A 21,226-nucleotide genomic window follows, 5' to 3' on the forward strand; every position below is an offset into this window, starting at 1 on the left:
TCTGTGTCTCGCTTATGAACAAAACATTTGGTTTTGAGGTATTTTGCCTGAGGGGCTTATTGGTTGAGACAGTGTTGTGTATATTAGTATGTGTAGTGGATTATGGTGGGTCTGCATTATGTGCAGTAGGTTTGTGCCTAGGAGGTCTCTGATCTTTAGTTAGGTTTCTAGCAAGGACCTCTGTGTATGCGGGTTTGTGTGTTGTGAGCTTATGTGCAACAGGTGAAGTGTGTGTGCTGGCATGTTTGATATCTGATTTGTTATGTGAGAGAATTGATTTCCAGATTCATAGTAGAGAGATTGCTCTCATATGTTGTATTAGTTTGTTTTAGCAGTAACTGGTTGTCAGTATACACGAGGCAATTGCAGTGCTGCTTCAGGATGCCCATGTACATCAGGCTGCCTGGAGACACGTTGGGAAACTATCCATCCATTATGGAAGAGGTATACAGTAGTAACTAGTGGGGAGTGGGCTAGATGGACCATGTTTTCGTGTAAGACTAACAAAATATGCCTTTTCAGTGGAGGGCTGGGGTTACAAACGTGTCAGTGTTTCACAATGCACACCTGGGTTGTTCAAAGGGCAGCAGTACAAGCTCTGAGCAGCTACGGTAAACTGAGTGCAAACACGCCAAAACATGACACTCTGGAGTACAAGCGAAGTTAAACAATTATAAACAAGCAAAACAAGAGAAAGGCCAGCAATCCCCAAGTCAGATGGGTTCTTGGCTGCACAGTTCTGCCACAAGGGTGTAGGGAGGGTCTTCTTAATGCTCCAATGATACCAAACAGTGTAGATTCAGCAAGCCTGAATTGAGCCTATGCTATAAAATACAGAAGTCCTAGAAATCCGAAGTGCAGAAAATCGCAATCTCAACAGAAGAACAAACATTTTAAATAAAGCAACAATCCAGTGTAATACTCCAAGAAGAGTATCAAGAACAAACCTTCCTAATGTGAATTAAGTGGTCTGAAACAAAGACACTTTCAGAATAACTGACACAGTAAGCATTCATCCAGCAAGTCCCAGCTTAAAAGTGTGTAGGCTATCCTCCCCTGCCACAAGAATCTACACCACAAGCCTTCCTAATGTAAAATATCTAGTTTGAAGGCCAAGTGCTTAAGCCATAACAAAGAGACTTAGAACAACAGCCACAATAAGCATTCAACCAGCAATTCCCAGCTCAGAAGGCAGAGGCTACCCTCTCCTCCCACCAGAGTGTGGACTACAAACTTTCGTAATGCAAGACAACTGGGTTGAAGGCCAAGTGCTTAAACCAAAAGTAAAAGCTTAGAATCACATTTACAATGTAACGCAATACCAGATAGATGACAACATGTCTTGTAATCTGCCCACATACATCATGTCATGGTTAGTAGGCCCAGTGTTATCTTGATGAGAAAGCCCTGTGGTCTGTCCAGCTGCTGCATGTGTCTAGTGAGATTTCTGCAAAAGAGAGCATTATACCTCATTACTATTCTGATGAATTTAACTACAGTGCTGTCATACAGTCCTGAGATCTGCATGTGGTATGTCTTATGATGTGCACCATACATATGTACTGGAAAACGTTAAAGAGAAAGGTTATAAATTAATGACGCACATTGCAGTTCCTGACTTCACAACCCTTACAAGAGAATACACTAGATATTACTGTCCTGATGATGATATCCACTGTATCATTTGGCCAGGCAAGTATAACTAACGGGTACAATTATCAGTTCAATAACACTAATGCAGTTATACTAGGCAGTAATGTAGGTGTACACCCTGTGCATTAGACACACAGCTTTTGTATCCCTGAATCCAAAAAATAGACAACAGGGATATGGCACAGTTATCACTTGCACAGGGTGGGGGGTGCAGGAGGCTTAGGCTGACACAAAAGGTCAGTGAGTGTGTGTGAGGGAGAAAGTGAAGCAGGCAGGTTGTGTGGGTGTCCATAGGGATCCACCATGTGAAAGTGGTGTGTGAGTCTGCATAAACACAGCCAAGCTGAGTGCTAGCTCTATGTCTTAATATGTTGGATAGGTGTGAGTTGTGCATGGTAGAGGTGGCAGTTCATCATTGCCGCCCTGACCATGGGAACTAGCTCTGTTAGGAGTTTCACTGGCACCTTCACACCCAAGGCCTGGAGTGCTGCTACCTGAGCATGACCGATGTCTGCTGGATGTGCTTTCTTCATGGGAATGCCCAGTACCATGACCCCATGGCCTGCCATGTCTAGGTGTGCACAGCACACACCATAGTGGACCAGTGGAAGTGCTGCCACTATGGGAGTATGATCTGGAAAAAGCCATGTTGGCTGTCGGCAGATGTGGCCGAACTACGCTCAAGAGGATGCCATTCCCCTCCCAGCAGACGTTCCATCACAGACACTGCACATGCCATGACAGAAGCCTCTTCCATCACAAACATCCCTCGCTCCAATGTGTCATTCATCTGGTCCAGGGAATTGGCAACATGGTAGAGGCAGTCACGTGTATCAGATTGTGCCACATTCACAACCCTGAATAGTTGTCTGGAGCATCTTTTGAATCTGCCTGTGCCTCCATGACAGCCCTAGACATACATTGAGTGACCCTGGAAGAGACGCTTACAGCAGGTGATGGAGGGACAGTAGGCTCCCTCTGAGCACCCCTATCAACCCTCCTGACTGGTACCTCATCAACACTTTGGCTACAGCTAGACTCAACAGGCACTAAAGCCTAAGTAGCCACATTGCCCTGCACCTGTCGTATGTCTGTGAACTTGGTGGTCTGGGTAGGCAAAGGCCTACTGGCTGCGTCCTGGGGGAAAAGAAGGGGTGGCTGGATGTCAACCTCTGTGCTTCATTTTCACCATCGTTATCATTGTCTGATGAGACACAGACATCAGGTGGTACAGGGCCTACACCCACTGTCATGACGACAGGCATACATTTAATACATGCACTACTATGGTGCAATATATACTGAACAACTAACAGTGCTACCACTATTGCAGACAGTACAGCAATACATACAACAGGCCTAAAGTGGCACATTAGATTACTACAAATTTACCTGCAGTACTGAAATAACTTGATTTGGCTTACCACCTGCAGGAGGCCTACGGTGCTGGATTCCTGATGGTTCTGAAAGAAGTTAAGCAAGAGGTAAGGCCAACATCATCCCATTTAACAGCAAGACAGGAGGTACTACACATACTTCTCAATCAGAATGACTTGTCACTTCAAGAATGTGGCTGACAACTCCAAACTGAGCTTATCACTTTACTAATATTCGGTTACCCCCCCCAAAAAACGCAAGTAACTTTTATTTCAATTGTTTTACTATACAGTAGTGTTGAACCCGTCATATAACAAAGCCTATCGGGAAGCTCTTCCTGGGACTTAAGAGGAGTTGCACCCACATCAGGGACATATGGTGAGCCACTCTACTGAGTTGTCCTGCGTCAGAAGATTTGCCAGGAATTCCTCAATGGGGGTGAGAGGTGGTTCTGCAGCAGGCCCACCCCTGGTTACCCTCTGGTCTTGTGCAGCTTGGGCAATAGCAGCTGCACAACTCTGTGTAGATGTGTGTGTCAGTGGTCCTGTGGCACACCTGCTCATAAGTATGGCTGTATTTGCTGCCATATCCTCAGCCTCTCTGGCATATTGGGGCAACCCCTTCCAAGAAGGAAAGCACCATGTTGATGTAGACTTTCCTCTGTTATCATGTTTTCTGCCTCACTGAAGGGAGGTTTGCACCTCAGTGACATTTTTGGTCCTAAAACACAGAGTAGTAATACACATAACAGTCCCATAACTACAAATAGTTAACTGTTACCAGGTAAAACAGTTTAAGGTAGCCAGTCAGTAGTACCGGCTGGAAAAACATAACGCATGCAACATATGTGAAATACTAACAGGCAGGATGCAAAACAAGGAGAGTAGCAAGGGCAACATATCCTTGTATGTGCCATAGCAGTTACTCAGCTGTGCTCCCCACAAAAGAACAGTCCATACTAGTTTGTGACATAACAATAACTTCTCTTTGCTTTCCCCACCCACTAAAGAACAGGCATGTGAACCATTTTTCTGATAAAACACAATGGAAATGCTAAACATGCATTCAAAGGACCTGTCCCAGAAATATTTGTACATATGTATCCCACAGCTTACTATTTTCATGTATTGTCTATCATTTGTATCCTTGAAATGGCTTGACAAACATGACCATGCCATCAGTACACTTCTAACTAATGTATACATATAACAGTGAAAAAGGCTTTGCTTTACATTTATTCATTAATATATTCCAGTATATGCATTATGTAGGCAAAAAATTACCGCATACTTGCTGGAGTTCAATACTCCTCTGTAAAGATAGCTTGGAAAATAATTTTCCTTGCCGAACATGTAGCAAGTATCCTCACCATCACTTTGTGTCGCTACGCATTTGCCTTTTTATAATGGAGTAGATTATTAATGGACAGTATTTGTCTAGGCTATTTTTCAGAGATGCAGATTACAGCTGAATTGCATGGTAATCAACAAATGTAGTGCAGCTATTCACCAAGTTATAAAGCAACCATTTAGACACCATGCTCGTTTTTCCAGTGGATTGAAAATGTAGTGGAGTACAGACACAAAGTCTCCACAGACAGAATCTTAGGAGATGCTGCTGCTTAACTCCGTTAGTATGTGCTACAGGTAATGCTTCTGCTGCTGTCAATAGGCCTAGACCGAGACAGAGAAGAGTTTTCAGGTCACATTTAGCTTATCACAACATACATGACATGGAAATTGTAGAGTGCTACAGGGTGGACAGGACACAGTGCAGGAACCCTGTGAACTTTGCCGGCATCTACTTGGAGCCAGAGCCTTTATCTCTCCCATGTATTGACTGAGCACTGCTTGCATCACAGCCCTGAACTATAACACTGTGTCAACTGCTGCAATTGCAAGGCAAGTCCTGAACATGTACTGTATAGCATAATGGTATTATAACATATCCTTGCATTTCATCACTTGGTGCAGTAAGCAACTACAAGGCGAGAGATTTGATAGAAATTGTCATGTGACAGCAGAGACTTATTTGACTTGTACGTGTCCATTAGCAAGTAGTAGGCCTCAGTAATTCACACACTGATACCTCCCCTAGGTAATGATCACTGCATGCCCTCAGTTTAGCAGCATACGTTTGAAATGGGAAAGCATAATAGAAGTTTGAAAGTAATGAGACAAATAGTATCCAACTTTACCACCCTCACAAGATCAAACCAGCTGGATGCAAAACAAGGAGAGTGACAAGAGCAACATAGCCTTGTTTGTACCATAACAGTAGTTCAGCCTGGGTCCACCCCCTTGAAAGTACATTATACCCTTGCATTTTTTATGACAGGAACCCACCTTTGCTCCCCAAAACAGCAGTCTGTGCTTGTTTGTGGTATCCAACCTTCCATTAATTTGATGGTAACTGCATATCCTATTATCCCCAGTGAATATCCTCACACATTTTAAAGTAAATGATATAGACTGGCTTACACACTGCATGTTTCTGAGTAGTGGTCAGATAACTGATGAATAACCACGAAACACTGAAAGGTAGGACAAAGCTGTATATTTGCAAGGAATAATCATACCATGTTGTGTACTCAGTAAGAGCACTACACCCAAATATATTACACACAATACAGTTGCAAATAACACATCATGCCTTGATATCAGTGTATATTCTGTTGCACTTCATTGTGTGAGGAATTACATCATGTATTTGCTGCAAAGGTTTTTGTGGGGCAAAGATGGCTAAGTCGCTGCTCCTGTTTTGTGACAGTACATTGTAGTAAGAGTTGGGATCCAGAGCTATCTCGTGTACTAACAGTTTCTACTGTGTATGTCATAGATTGATTTTCCACATTTCAACTAATTTTCCATTTTTTTTATACATTTTGGGCCACTGCTTGCGCGATGTGGCATTTAGCACGAATGGCTTTAGCTATGTGCATTTTGTTTGCGCATAGAGTAACAGTGCACATATTGGATGAATGAGCTACCCTGGTCGAAGACGGGACCCAGACAGTCTCGCACATACACCGGATGCATTCAGTGAATACTATTGGCCGTCACACAAACAGATTTCCTGTCAGGGCACACTGTGCGCAACGTGTTTACGCAATGGTAAACTATGTGCAATACTTTCAAATATTGCAAATCCAGAAAGTGCACACTCCCAGTTAAGAGTGACATGCAGTTGGTGGGAAAACATCATTCTACATTGGTGTTGATCTGTGATAGGCATGGCTGGCATTCTTGGAGAGTTTTTGAGATTCTGAGCCCAAAGATGGGGTTTCCAGGAGTGCAAAGTGTTTGTTGGACTTTGTCAATGAACATGGACCCAGGCTATTACAGAATGATTATTGTGGCTTGGATTGTGAGGCAGAGGCATGGAATAGTCTGGCCCAGGCTCTGATCAGTGTTACCAGTATCCCTCTCACTGGTGGACAATGTAGGAGCCACTACAGAGACCTCAGGATGAGGAAGAGGGATACCCTCAACTGTTGGATTGAGGACTGCAGGACCTGGTGCACCCCACAGATGTGTAAGTATCACTTTCAGAGACTAGCTATCAGATTTAAAGGCTGGACATAGTCAGGATTGGTATGTGTAATGGTATTCTGTTGTGTTCTGTTTTTTCAGCAACTGTCACAGACTGGGTATTGAGTGTGCAAACCCATGATGTTAGTTTGGAACATATGCAAGAAGCATGTGGTATGTATGGATGCCAACAGTGAGGTTATTTTACCATTAAAAATTATGATATATTTATTTGTTTCAAATTGAGCATTCATTTTTTTAACTGTAATAGGGAAGTATGCATGCATTATTCTGGAGGACAAAACAATTCATTATTACAAAGTAGTCATAGGTTGTGCCTTCAAAATCCACACTTCCCAAATATATTGTATATGGGTGGTCTTTTGTTCAACGAAAACGCACTTTACTGAAACTGAAATTGCTGAGACTAAACTGCCAAAAGTGCAGTTATATGAAACTTCACGCAATCAAACCTCACTTCTTCTAAACTCAGATCACCACTTCTGGACTGGTATTGCAGAACAGGTGCAGAGTTTGTCTTTATTTGTTTAAATTGTTACTGGAGTGTGTCTGATGCAGCACTCTGAGCTTCTGGTGTAGATCGCAGTACAGTGTGGATAAGGATATTTACCCTTTTCCCACTGTAGTGCGATCATGGAGTTGGTATATATAATATGCAGGGGGTGTGGGGGGTGCAGCCGGGCTTGCCCCCCCGCAAAAATGTGTGTGAAGGTTAGTATTGTATGTGTTTGTGTTTCGAGGAAGTGTGTTTCGATAGGGTGAAGTTTCGTTGAACTGCAGTTTGGGCTCCAGAATTTGAGTTTCGGTGCAGTGTAGTTTTCGTTGAATAAAAGTTTGTTTGTGTCTTTCGGCTTTTCCCGGTTAGGGGTCGCCACAGCGGAACTCCGGTCCGCTAATGATTGGCAGTAGATTTTTACGTGCTAGCTTGCCGGGCCTACAGCACAACCTTCAACGAAGGAACGCCCATTCACGCATGTCGACACACAGAAGACTCTCTAACTGAGAATCAAACGGGCAACGTCTAACTGTGAGGCGACAACGTTACTGCAGCACCACCACCGCAGTATCTTTCATTGAATAAAAGTAGATCCATTAAATATATATAATATATTAAATATGTTAAGGTTTCATCAGTATTGCAGTGTAACATCAGAGTTGTAAAACAGTGTTACCACTGGCTTGCTGTAAACTGTAATCGCTATATTTGGACCACTCATATGTTCAATGTATGCATGCATCCAAGGATTGCTTACTGCAATCTGTAGTATATTGTACATCTGTTAGAAGCTGGGTGATCTGAACAGTAAGTAAAGGTATTTGTTAGGGGTTTGTAGTGTTAAAAGTAAAGGTAACAGGATAGAGTAAAATAATTGTCAATGCTTTGTATGTCACATATGAAGTTACTAATGTTTTCCCTTTTTTCTGTCAACCCAACCCCTTTCTGTCCTTTTTTTTAGGGGGGGACTTTTATTTTTTATTTTGTGTTTACTTTTTATTTATTTATTTATTTTTTCACACAGCAGACAGCAGGGTAGGACTGTCTAATGGGAGCCACCTGCTCCCACTCCGGCTACAGCATTGCTGCCCAGCATGTCTGGAGCAGAACCTGATAGTACCCCCATGCCACTCCTGCACTACCTGGAACCTCAGGTAGTTCTGCCCTGGAGGATAAGCCTGTAGCTCCCTCCGGGTAGAGTGGTGGATGGGGTGAGTTTATCAGCCGTGATGAACTGCCAGGGATGGTGCATAGGATTGTGCACCTCACTGTTGGTGCACACTTATACCAGCTAGAGACACTGCCCTCCATCATTGTGTTAAATAAAACAAAGAGATGGATACGTCAGACACTGCATCCATCAGTGCAGTGAGGCGAAAGTGATGACAGTCCAGTGGGTGACATCTCTGTTTTTACTCTCACCCAGCGTGACTTCCATGGGTTTGTGATGTACCCACCCTCACCCCAACCATGGTGTTCACCCACCTCATGTGTCCTTCACCATCCCTCTCTCGTCTGCATTTGGTTCCTCACCTGCCCAACTTACCTCACTCAGACATTCCTACAGCCTTTCCCCAACATTCTATCTTTCCAAAAAAAAAAAAAAGGGAAGGGAACCTGTCCCACAAATAAAAAATACTGTCCTGTACATAGCTCTCCATTTCACATTTGTCTTCAGGACACACAACATTCTGTCCAGTTCTCCGTACAGCTGATTGTGCTGTGGTTACCCCCCCCCCCTCTCTGGAGGTGACAGTCCAAATTCATCCAAATTTGTATGTTTTATTCTGGAAGACATTTATAGCTGTGGCTCTTTCCTGCCTTGTTTTCACTTTTTCCATTCCCCTGCTTGCTGCCCGTATCACCAATTTCCTGTCTTCTCCATTTCTTTTCTTTAAAGAATTATTGTCTGGTGTGCATCGCTGGTTAACATGTGACTACGCCAAAACCATTTCTAAGGATTATATAGTTGGATTGGATACCAGTACCATCTAGCCATATTTTAAACACTCCATAACAGCTATAACACTTCAGAATTTGGATTTACACCTAAACTTATTTGACACTGTTAACATAAACCTGGATTTGAACCAAATACCATATAAACAAGCAAATACATACATCACTGCGTTAACAGGTGGTGCTACAGACTCTGTTGATTAGCAGGTGTATTTGAGTCTGTATAGCAAATGGCAGACTTAAATGCTGTTGTATACTACACCTAGTTAACTGAATTCCTGGCTGCAGGAATTAATGAAGTTAATGCAGTGATAAGTTCCTTTTTGGTGCAAGTGGTTTTAGCTATAGGTAATACATTAAAGTGTTTTGTTAGTAGCATTGCCTGACTCGCAACGTACACAACATCGCACACTAGTGCCATACAAGACTAAATGTGTATTGCACAATAATGCTTTGTAAAACATTACAGGGGATTGCGCAATACTGATTCATAGAAATTTAATGAAGAAGATATGACATTAGTGATATGGGGAGCAAGCATGGGGAGGTACAAATGGAAATCTTTCCTAAACTGTGTTACTTAAAACTGAATGTATTAAATACATCTACTATCTAACTGACTGTGGCAGCAAGTGTTAATGCATTCTTGGTGGAGGCAGATGGTACTGGATTTGAATACTGGTGGAAGTAATTTTACAAGCATGTATGAGGCTTTATTTACTTATACTGCTACCTTTTACTGTTGCTACGTGTTGGTGCACAACATGCACGATTGCTCAATATTTCTTTAAAGAAAAGAAATGGGGAAGACAGGAAAGTGGTGAAATGAGGAGCAAGCAGGGGAATGCACAAAGTGAAAACTAGGCAGGAATGTGCTGCATTTTTTTCCAGAATAAAAACGTACAAATTTGACTGAATTTGAACTGTCGCAGAGAGAGGGGTGACCACAACACAATCTGTTTTATAGAGAATTTGAAAGAATTGTGTGTCATGAATACGTGTGCAAAATGCAGAGGTATGCATGGGACAGTTTTTGAGACTGGAATGTTTGGGAAGGGCTATAGGAATGTCTGGGTGAGGTAAGTTGGGCAGGTGAGGAAACAGTTGCAGACAGACAAGAGATAGGAACAGTGAAGGGACACGTGAGATGGATGAACACCATGGATGCTGAGAAGGATGGGAATTCTTGCTCCTGTGCATATCGAGGTAGTTGACAGTGAGACTCTAGTTCTCACCCAGTGGACTGTCATCACTGTCACCTCACTGTGCTACTGGCTGCAGTGCCCGACATCTGCACCTGTTATGGGTGCTCTGCACTAGGATGGAGAGCAGCGCTCTATCCAACATAGCCGTGTACCAGCAGTGCGGCGCACAGTCCTATACACCATCCCTGGCAGTTCATCATGGGTGATAAACCCACCACCTCTGCCACTATGACCAGAGGGAGCCACAGGCTGTCCTCTGGGCAGAACTACCTGAGGGGGCCGGGTAGTGCAGGGGGGGGTGCTACCAGGTGCTGCACCAGATATGCTTGGCAGAGTGCTGTAGCCGGTCGAGTGGGGGAAGGTGGATCCTGTGGTATAGTCCTACTCCACCGTGCTGTGGAAAAAAACAAAAAATAAAAAGTAAATGCACGCACACAAAAGAGAGAGAAAAGGGAGAAGATTAGTGAGTTCATATGTGACATACAAAGCATTGATGCAATTATTTTACTCTCTTCTGTTACTTTTACTTCAACACTATAAACTCATAAATTTTTCCCTTACTTTTAAGTCTACCCAGTTTATAACAGAGGCACACTATAGTACAGATTGTAGCCACCAATCCTTGATGGACGCATATATTGCACATAGGTGTGTTACAGTTATATGGATTAAAGATGGTCATTTGTGCCACTGGTATAGAGGTATGAAGTTATATGCCAGTAGTGATGAAAACCTTAACAGTATTGTATATTTGGAAGTGCATTTTCTAACCCCCAGTTGAAGATTACGCTAAAATACTGTACTGTTCTTTTGTCCTAAAGAGTACTGCATGCATACTTTTCCTTTTACATTTAGAGATGCATGCCTACTGTTATGTGATAATATGGCACCATTGCTTTGTACTACTGAGTATGGCATGCATAGTTTCTTTTACAGTTTTGCATGCTCATTTTGATACAACTTTATTAACTAAGTGGTCCTTAACTTTTAATGCTACAAAATTACTAATGTTAAGTTGTCTATCTCGCCTTCATTCTTGCTGGATGGGTTCGGAGCCGATCCTCTGCTCCGACTCGGCCACTCTAAAAGCTTGAGAGCTAGTTCCATCGGCTCGAGGCTCCCCTATATCCCACAATGCTAGGCGGTAACTCCTCAGATCTCGTTTGCCGCTACAGCGATCGAGGTGCTTTTTCAACCGGCTCGTCAGGTTAGTTGAAATATTTAGTTGTATCACTAGATAGACCCCTTGTAAGTTAGTTTTTCCTCATAGTTTTAAAAGTTAAATAGTTTACTCCCCTTTTTAGCCAGTTTTTCTCCTAAATTTCCTAATTTTATTCCCTTGGGCTTTAGGCCCAGTCCCTCCCTTCCTTAGTAGTTGGAGTGACTGTGTTTTTGTAGGGATTTAATTACTAATTTTTAATTTAAAATTTTACCAGTGTAATCGGTGTGTGTGTGTGTGTGTGTGTGTGTGTGTGTGTGTGTGTGTGTGTTTGTGGTACACTTGGTCTTTTCTTGGACATGTCCAAAGAATCAAAGGTCTCAGGCTTCAAGAAGTGTGACTCGTGCTATCAGAAGATGTCTCTGACAGACGGTCACACTTCTTGTGTATACTGCCTGGGGCCTTTGCACCTGCAGGACTCATGTGCTGTTTGCCATGGCTTCAGCCCTAGAGTCCTGCAGGAGCGAAAAAATAAACTTATATTAAGGGGCTTATTGAAGCCTGAGGGTCCCTCGACTCAATCCTCGGGGAAACCCTCTAAGCCTTCCAGACCTTCGGCTCCGGTCTCTGAGCCGTCTTCTGGGGGTCCTAAGGCTGTTCGAACATCGGCTCCGGCCGGAGCCGATGAATCTCGAACACATGCCCCTACTATTTCCTCGGCTCGGCGGGCCGAGGAAGACATAACTGAGTCGGCTCTGATCAAGTTGTCGGAACTGACATCTAGAAAAAGGTCCCGATCTCCATCTATCGGCTCCGTTCATTCGGCTCCAGCATTACCCTTGCTGTCTGAACGGAGCCATAGATCTCACTCCTCTAGGTCTTCCAGACTATCGGATCATGACCTTCAGAGAGTAGTGAGTCGACTTCTTAAGTCCGAGGCACTAGCCCAGATGCTTCAAAGTCCGACTCAACAGTCGAGAACTATTCCCATTACTCAAAATGTTCCTCCTCTGACTCTTGAGTTCGTAGCCGGGGCGGCTCGGACCCGAGACTGTGGTGGCGTTGGAACCGATACCTTTGTCTTCGGTGCCATCGTCTGCTCCGATGTCTTCCTTGGAGGAATCTCGGCGCCGGACTTCCCTCGTCGGCTCCGAGGGGGCGAGTGGCATTGGACCCTTGTCCGACCCCGCTCTCCCTCTCGGTGCTTCGGCGCTGGTGAGTTCGGCTCCGACATCGGCCTCGGAGCCATCACTGTCTGTGCCGGGGGAGGTTTTCAGCTTTTCGGAGCGGAAACCTCCGGCTCTGCCTGACAGGGGTGCCTTCGAGGTCATGAGGAGCGTGTTAGAACCAGGTTCAACTCCACAGTCTGCTCCTTCTGCCCCTCCCTCCACGGTGCCTCCGGTGATTTCTGCTCACTCTCTCATCCCCGACCGTAGAGAGCCAGCTCCTCAAGTTTCCCCAGTGGGGATCTCTTCCTCTTCCGAGGCCTCTCCTGACCCGGTAGGAGAGCCCCCTAGGAAGAGGCAGTGCAAGAGGAAGCACATTGACTCCCCTGAGTCTGTCACCTCTGACACTGATTTAGAGGATTCTGAAGGTTCCCCTCGTTCCCCCTCTGAAGATGTCTCCTTTGCAGACATCCTTGAAATCTTGAAACAGAGGGGGAATTGGCCAGCCCTCAACCCTTCAGAGGATGAATCAGTGTATCTTGAGGCGTTCGGCTCTCGCCCTTCCACCTCCTGGATGTCCCCTCCCTTTGACCCCCTTATTCAAGTGGTGGCAAAGAAGGCCTGGGCGGCTCCTGATTCAGTGGAACCCACCCCCAGGAGACCATCAAAATTCATCACTGCCCCCAAGGGCAAAGAATTTTTAACCAAAGGCGTCTCTGTTGATGCTATGGTGGTGGCTGCAGCCACCAGGAAGGAGTTAGCTGATCCTTCAGTGCCTGTTCATCCTCCTAACAAGGAGTCTAGGTCGATGGACAGGTACGGGAAGCGGATGTTCTCGTCAGCGACCTTTACTATGCGATCGCTGAATTACCTGTGTCATTTCACTCCTCTTCAGAGGGATTTGCTCAAGGAAACGAGCGAAATGTTAAAGGACCCAACAGCTGCGGGTTTTCAGGATAGAATGAACTCTCAGCTGGCAACCCTTAATTCTATAACTAACTCCTCCATGCACCTCCTTTCATATGCGGCTGATGGAGCAAGTAGAGCGGAAGGTACAGGTGTAGCCTTGCGTGGGCACGCCTGGATGCGGCTATGTAACTTTGCGGACCCTTTCAAGGCGTCTTTCACTAATTCCCCCTTTGATGGATCATCCCTCTTTGGTCCTCAAGTGAAGGAAACCCTAACTAGGTGCGAGACTGATGGCAAAACTCTCTCTGCCGTCGGAGTCCGTTTTTCTACTCCTTCTAGGCCTTACCCCAAAGGCCAGAAAGGGGGAAAGATGTGGTTCATAAACAATCTCAGGGAGATTTGCCTGATGCACAGAGTCGATTCCCCTCTAGAGGCAGAGGGGGGAACAATAATGGTAGACGCCGTCCTAGAGGCAGAGGGGGCCCGCAGAATCAGGGCAGTCGAGAATCCTTTTCCGACAAGCCCTTTCAGCATCCCTGAGGTGTTGCCCGACTGTCCACCTTCGGAGGCAGTCGGGGGAAGATTATCGCTGTACCCAGAAGCCTGGCTATCCCTAACTCAAGACAAGTGGGTACAGTCTATTATTTCCGAAGGCTACAGAATCCCATTCCTTTTCATTCGAGCGATCCAAAAATCCCTTCCAGGCGTTCCACCCAGTCAAAGGGAGCAAGCAGCATTAGAAATTTCAAAGCTGCTCGCAAAAGAGCCATTCAACCAGTTCCAGCAGACCAAACAGGATCCGGAATCTACTCCAAATTCTTTTTGGTTCCAAAGAAAACAGGGGACTGGAGACCCATTTTGGATCTCAGCAACTTGAACAGGTTTGTCAAGAAAACAAAGTTCCGGATGGTCACGCTGCAGTCCATTCTACCCCTTTTGGAGCGGGACAACTGGATGTGCTCGATAGATCTCCAGGACGCGTACTATCACATCAGAATGAGTCGACGCTCCAGGAGATTCCTCCGCTTCAGGCTGGGAACCAGTCATTTCCAATTCAGAGCCCTGCCCTTTGGTCTCACTACAGCCCCCCGAGTGTTTACCAAATGCATGGCAGTGGTAGCCTCTCATCTGAGACGACAAGGATTCCAGGTGTTTCCTTATTTAGACGACTGGCTCCTTACAGCCCCCACCAAGCATCTTTTGCTTCTCGCCAGAGACTACACCTTTCGCAAATGTCAGGCACTAGGCATTTCAATAATTACGAAAAGTCTGTCTTGTCGCCTTGTCGTGTTATTACCGTTATAGGTGCAAATCTAGACACAGTCAACATGTCAGCCAGACTCACAGAGCAGAGAATAGCAGACATACACAGACAGGTCTCTCTTGTCTTGCAGAACAACAAAGTCAAAGCCAGATTGATCCTGAAAGTCTTAGGGATTATGGCGGCGGCCATCCCTCTTCTACCATTAGCTCGCTTCCATATGAGAATTTTACAATGGATGCTCTTCACACAATGGTCTTTCCAACGACTTCCAATGTCCCATCCTATTCGGATAACTCAATCGTGCAAGATTCATCTCTCTTGGTGGATCACATCTCCCCAGCTCCACCTAGGGAGACCTTTCGTCCCTTCCCCTCCGGTTGCTACAGTGACAACGGACACCTCCCTGATCGGGTGGGGGGGGCATTACCAGGGCAGGACAGTCCAAGGCATGTGGCAACCTTTCGAGTGCCACTTGCACATAAATGTCCTAGAGATGAGAGCAGTGCTTCTCGCGTTGCAAGCCTTACAAGACTCTCTTCCCAAGGGAACTATAGCAATTCAGACAGACAACATGTCTGTAGTGTGGTACATCAACAAACAAGGCGGAACCAGATCTTACCCCCTATGTCGAGAGGCACTCAGACTGTGGCAATGGGCGATTTCTTCTCAGCAGTTTCTGTTAGCAACGCACATTCCTGGGAAGTCCAATGTGATTGCAGACAAATTGAGCAGAGCTTTTCTCATGCCTCACGAGTGGTCTCTGAAGAATTCAGTGTTGGAGAAAGTTTTTTGAAAGTGGGGCCGGCCTTGCTGCGACCTTTTTGCTACTCTCCAAAACAGCAAGTGCGACGAATTTTTCACCCTCTTTCCCCAACCAGGCCACCCCAGCAGAGATGCTCTAGTACACGATTGCTCTAGTACACGATTGGCCCCGGGGACTTCTGTATGCTTTTCCTCCCTTCCCACTGATATCTCAGCTAATGCAGAAAGCCATCGCTCAGAAAGCTTCCATGATCCTCATTGCCCCTTACTGGCCTCGACAGGTTTGGTTCCCGTTTCTCCACCGTTATCTGTTGGAGCAACCTTGGCATCTGGACCCAGTTCCAGACCTCTTGACCCATCAGTCGGGTCAGTTGCACCACTCCCTTCCTTCTCTGAACCTCACAGCGTGGTTCCTCCAATTCCAACTCTAGCCAGGCTTCCTCTGATATCTCGCTCAGTTAGAGATATTTTGATAGCCTCCCATAAATCTTCCACTCGGAATATTTATCATAACAAGTGGAAACGTTTTTCCTATTGGGCGCAATCAAAGAATATAGATCCTTTCACTGCTTCCATTCAATCAGTTCTAGACTTTCTAGCGGAACTTTTCCACTGGGGTTCGTCTCCGTCTACCATCAGAGTTCAATTGGCAGCAATATCGAACTTTCATGTTGGAGTCTCAGAGTCCTCCATTATGTCTCACAAACTCTGCAAAGCCTTTTTAAAGGGAGTTTTTCTCCTCAAATCACCAATCAGGGATCCTCCTCCTCAATGGGATCTCAACTTGGTTCTGGCGTCCTTAATTCTTCCCCCCTTTGAACCTGCGGCTTCATGTTCAATAAAGTTACTATCTTGGAAAACACTCCTTTTAGTAGCTATCACTTCAGCTAGAAGAGTCTCTGAACTCCATGCTCTGTGTAGTCGACCCCCTTATCTGGTGTTTCATAAGGATAGGGTGTCCTTACGTACTAACCCGTCCTTTTTGCCCAAGGTAGCTTCACTGGCAAATTTGAATCAAACCATTGAGCTTCCTGTCTTCTTCCCTAATTATTCTAATAGGTCAGAACAAAAGTTACACTGTTTAGATGTTCATCGCCAACTTAGGTACTATTTAGACAGGACCAAACAATTCAGGAAGTCTGATCAACTTTTTGTTTCTTATGCAAAAGGTAGAATGGGCCTTCCAGTTTCTAAGGTATCTCTCTCTAGATGGCTTACTTCATTGATTACCCTTGTGTATGAGATCAGACATCAACAGTTGCCATCCAAACCCAGGGCTCATTCAACTAGAGCTTTAGCCACTTCTATAGCTTTCCAAGATAGGCTGCCTATTGATTCAGTTTGTTCTGCAGCTACTTGGGCTTCTCCCCATACCTTCATTTCTCATTACAAGTTGGACTTGGCCTCTAGAGACCGAGCCAACTTTGGTTCCACTGTACTCAAGAGTCTGTTCCGATAGGCCACCCGGGACAAGGTGCTAGGGACGTGGTCCCATCCAGCAAGAATGAAGGCGAGATAGACAACTTAACATTTAGAAGTTATGTACCTACCATAACGTTCCATGTTAGTTGTCTTCTTCTCGCCTTCTTTCTTGTGTCCCACCCTCCTTCCCCCTAGCCAGGACAGACCTAGAGGAGTTTTCTTTTGTTCCTTTTATGGAATTTACTTGCTGGGCTTAGCTTTCAAACGAGATCTGAGGAGTTACCGCTTAGCATTGTGGGATATAGGGGAGCCTCGAGCCGGTGGAACTAGCTCTCGAGCTTTAAGAGTGCCCGAGTCGGAGCCGAGGATCGGCTCCGAACCCATCCAGCAAGAAAGAAGGCGAGAAGAAGGCAACTAACATGGAACGTTATGGTAGGTACATAACTTCTAATTATTTTTAAAATACTATTGTTCTGATGCATACATACCACATGCTTCTCGCATCCTTAATAGGCACTTGGTATGGGATCAGACATTCAAGACTGTGTCCTCAGCAGCTGTGGAAAAAACAGAACAGCATTATGAATGCTAGTCTTGACTACATTCGGCTTTTAACTCTTACAGTTATTCACTGAAATTGATACATGCACATCAGTGGGGTGTTCCCTGCCTGACATTTCCTGATCCAAAGCCCGAGGGTATCCTGCTTCCTCCTCTAGAGGTCATCAAAATGATGTCTGCATTGCTCACCTAGGTGGGAGATACCTGTTGCACTGGTTAAGGCTCTGGCAACACTATTCTAGGCTTCATATTTATATTCTGAGCTGGAATAGTCCCACTGCAGCAACCTGGGCCCATGCTCCCCTTCTAGGAGTCCAACAAAAAATTTTCTTTCTCTCCAGCAACTGCAGACATGCCTGCCATAGTTGAAGCTCAATGTCTAGTGAGCATTTCCTGCCAGTTGCAGTTTATATGGTGCTGTTTCCTTCCCTATTTCATGTCTTGCGCATACTGAGAGTACACTTGTAGTGGATTTGCAACATTTGAAAATGTTGCATATTGCTTACCATTGGGAAAACATGTTAGGATAGGGTGCACAATGCTGGGCACAGTGGTTGCTTGATGGTAAGAGATGCACAACAGTGGTGAACAATGCAGATTCTAGCTGATTAGATATACAGGCATTTGTATAAATGGGCGAGTCAGTTTTATCACATATACTGTTCTCCTACACTTGAAGCTATTACAACAAGAAGGTTGAAAAAATGGTTGTGTATCTTGCACTTTATTGCTAATAGTCTGCAATCTCACAACAGTAAAACAAAAGTTGCAAGCCCTGATGCCCTGTACTATAGAACCCTGTACCATCTGCACTCTTACACTTAACACCTGCTGCCGCAAGTTTAATGAGCTGAATATCTGCTGTCTTAGTAGATATAGTAAGGTTCTGTCTGTTCACCGTAGAGCAGTGCTGCTTACTGTGGCTGTGCAATACACAGTATTATTAATTGAATGCATACAGTTCATATGTCTGGTTCCTTTCTGCAACCTGGGTGGTCCATGTCTCCAATTTGTATGCTGCTACTCTTTGCACAAACTAGTTGAGCATAGTTAAACATGTTTGTCTAGTGGTGCATCATGCAAACATTGACAAAAAAAAAAAAGATAAAAAAAAAATGAAAGCACAAAAGGCAAACTGTCTACAGTTTTGCAGAATGTCCAGATATTTGCATTATACATTTTGCCTGTTCCTTGTAAAATGGGTGGTTTATTGTGAAATCACTGAAGATTGCAGTTGGTCTATAATGGCATATACATTTCTGTTTTGTATTTCATATTTTTCTGGAAATGTATGCTTACCCTTTATCCTAGAATGATCCACATTCACTATACAGGTTTCACGGTGAGTAACACCGGGGTGAGCCTCAAAACCTTCCCTACACGCACTGAATGTCATTTAATATTCATTGTGCGGGATTGCACAATGCACAGTATTGCTTACGTGAATACAGTTCATGTATGCTCTGCATGGAACTTGCACAGAGTTTATTGAACCCTGGGGATAGTTTTTTAGTTAACAGTTTTTATTTACACCAACATTACATAAATGTCTCCATTCTTCTCTACCTTTAAACCCCACTGCTCCCAAACATTTAGTCTGCATGCAGTGTTCCCACAAATTACATTTATTGCTATGAAATTTGCTCCTAGACTTTCTTGTTAATCATTTACATCCACACCAGCTTTACATACATATCTCCATTCTTGCCTTTTCTTAAACCCCACTGCTTTGAACATTAGTGTGTATGCACTGATGCCACAAATTACATTTATTGCAATGAAATTTGTTCCTTCCCCTTTTCTGAAGATTCTACTTTCAGGTCTTTTATCTCATTTAAAATGTCTAGAACCTCTTTTATGTTGGGTCTACATTTTGATTTTCTAACAATTGCTTTTTGGCAGTTAACATTATTAAATTAATACTTTAGTATATCTAGGCAATTTAAATCCTGTACCCGACTTGAAAAATCATTTACATAGTTGCAACCATTTGTATCCCCAGCATTTCTGTTAAATTACAATGTATGGAAAGTTTAAAATCTGCCAACTCATTATACCCCCCCCCCCCCCCATAAAAATGCTTTCTCTCTCATATCACACCTCCAACATTTATCTGAGGAAAACTCTCCTCAAGTCTACTTGGGTTATAAAAATAATCATGCAAACACTTCCATGCAAAAATCCTAATCCTTTTGGACTTCATTGCATACTTAAGAGCCTTACAGATTTATTTCCATTGTCCCTTTTATAAAATGCCTTCTATTCTGTTTTCTACTCTATTCTAACCTCCTCTCATTAACTGTCATTGTTATCATGCAATATTTTATGCACCCTGCTAATTATCTCTTTTTTGAATAGCAGTTTCTGTTTTAGATTCAGCTAAAAATTCTTCCAGAGCGAGTCTTTCAATTGATGCTCTTTTCCTTTTTGTTCTGCCTGTACTGTTGTTATCAGTCCTGCAGTCCAAACGTATGCTTGGTCTCATTGCCCCCTCTATTGCCTTTACCTCCTGAGTTATTTGCTCTGAAATCTTTGCTAATTTCCTCCAGTAAACACTTGCCCCCTCTTACTTAATTTCTAACCCCCTACTTGGAGGCATCACTATTGGAAACCTTTCTTTTTTCTGTTTCACCACTGGCTTAGCTCTTGTATTCATACAGTAGCAGACGTATTCTAGTATTCTGAATAATTGGTGTTTTCCTGAAGGACATGCATACAAAATCTTTGTCTTCTTTTATCTTTCTCGGTCTCCCATTTCATCAGCATCTTCTAGTCTCATTTGTAATCTTTGCTTCGGTTATGTATGTGAACCTTTAACTACATAGTTACCCTTTTGAATCAGGTAACCTAAGCCATAATGTTCTGTGGGGAGAATCAGCTTATCCCACTAGTCGTGTGTTTTTCCCCTTCCAAATAAATTTACATCAACTGTGTACTGTAATCATCCACAATTTCTCTGTTTGATAAATGTATGCCTGACCTGTATACAACACTAAAGAGATTAAAAATATTTTCACTGCCTTTATCTTACTATCCATATGCATAATCAAAAGCTTCCAGTTTCTCAGTTTTTATTTTATCTTTTGTTCAGTTTCTTCCCACATATCAATAATTACAGTAACAGAATCCTCCTTAATTCATACTTTAGTTACATTTGTTTACCAAGAAATTCTGACTGGACGCAGGTCCTTTTTCAGCGGATGTCCAGGGAGAAGAGCTCCACATCATGTACATGATAAATAGATATACAAAGTTGCAGCAATAGTAAACAGCATTGCAGGTTGTTGGCTTTAATAAAATAACAATATATTGATTATCAACAGTATATACAGAAAATGTTGCAAGTTAAGATAGTTTCTTGTCATTTATAATATTAGTAACAAAGTTGTCAGACAAGATGTTAAAGTATGTAAAGACAACTAGCTATTTCTGACAGTGGTTAGTAGTGGCAGTAGTATAGTTGGGTTAAGAGTCTAGGTGGAGGGGAGGGTAAGGGTGGGGGTGTTAGTCTGGATTAGAACAAGGACAAAGCCAGTGCAAATTTAAGTGCAGTCTTGAAAAGGCTGCTGGAAGGTAGAGTAGTTATAGAGGGTGGAAGTTTGTTCCAAAGTTTAGATATGGTACATGAAAATATGGCTTCTCCTGATGAGTTTTTGGGTCTGAACAAGTGAGTTGATTTTTGTTGCTTGATCTTAGGGGCCTAGTGGGGTGATAGGGTTGGAGAAGGGTTTGAAAGGAGGTG

The sequence above is a fragment of the Protopterus annectens genome, chromosome 1.part0 (genome assembly GCF_019279795.1).
Source record: "Protopterus annectens isolate FY-2018-M chromosome 1.part0, PAN1.0, whole genome shotgun sequence".
NCBI classification, from domain to species: domain Eukaryota; kingdom Metazoa; phylum Chordata; order Ceratodontiformes; family Protopteridae; genus Protopterus; species Protopterus annectens.